The 1,004-nt window shown below is 44.2% G+C and overlaps 1 protein-coding gene across 2 annotated transcripts in view; it reads right to left on the minus strand.

Annotated features, from left to right (window-relative positions):
* The window catches only part of HAVCR2 (hepatitis A virus cellular receptor 2), a 55,711-nt gene that overhangs the window by 5,794 nt on the left and 48,913 nt on the right, over positions 1–1,004 (minus strand). The window lies entirely within an intron of this gene.

Below are 1,004 nucleotides of genomic sequence, written 5' to 3' on the forward strand. Positions count from 1 at the left end.
ACTCTGTCACCCAGGCTGGAATGCAGTGGTGATATTGGCTCACTGCTACCTTTGCCTCCTGGGTTCAAGCAATTCTCATGCATCAGCCTCCCAAATAGCTGGGATTACAGACAAACACGACTGTGCCCAGCTAATTTTTTTCTATTTTTAGTAGAGACAGGGTTTTGCCTTGTTGCCCAGGCTGGTCTCAAACTCTTGGCCTCACGAGATCTGCCTGCCTTGGCTTCTCAAAGTGCTAGGATTACAGGAGTGAGCCACTGCCGCCCTACCTTTATTTTACTTTTTAACTTATGTTTTAACTTTCTTCTTTGTATAGTTTGTTCTGTAAGTGCTAGGATTACAGGAATGAGCCACTGCCACCCTGTTTTTATTTTACTTTTTAACGTATATTTTAATTTTTTCTTTGTATAGTTTGTTCTATAAGTTGACTTCATTTCATTTTATTATTTATTTATTTATTTATTTTGAGACAGAGTCTCACTCTGTTGCCCAGGCTGAAGTGCAATGGCACAATCTTAGCTCACTCGAACCTGTCTCCCAGATTCAAGCGATTCTCATGCCTCAGCCTCCCAAGTAGCTGGGAGGCTAATTTTTGTATTTTTAGTAGAGACAGGGTTTCAGTATATGGCTCACGCCTGTTATCCCAGCCCTTTGAGAGGCTGAGGTGGTTGATTCATGAGGTCAGGAGTTGTAAGACCAGCCTAGCCAAGATAGTGAAAATATAAAAAAATTAGCCACGCACGGTGGTGGGAGCCTGTAATCCCAGCTACTAGGGAGACTGAGGCAGAGAATTGAATGAACCCAGGAAGTGGAGGTTGCAGTGAACCGAGATTGGGCCACTGCACTCCAGCCTGGGCAACAAAATGAGACTGTCTCAAAAAAAAAAAAAGAAAAAAAAAGAGCTCGGCACAGTGGCTCACGCCTGTAATCCAAGCACTTTGGAGGCCAAGGCGGGTGGATCACCTGAGGTTGGGAGTTCAAGACCAGCCTGACCAACATGGTAA

The sequence above is a fragment of the Cebus imitator genome, unplaced genomic scaffold, assembly GCF_001604975.1.
Source record: "Cebus imitator isolate Cc_AM_T3 unplaced genomic scaffold, Cebus_imitator-1.0 Scaffold616, whole genome shotgun sequence".
In the NCBI taxonomy this organism is placed as follows: Eukaryota; Metazoa; Chordata; class Mammalia; order Primates; family Cebidae; genus Cebus; species Cebus imitator.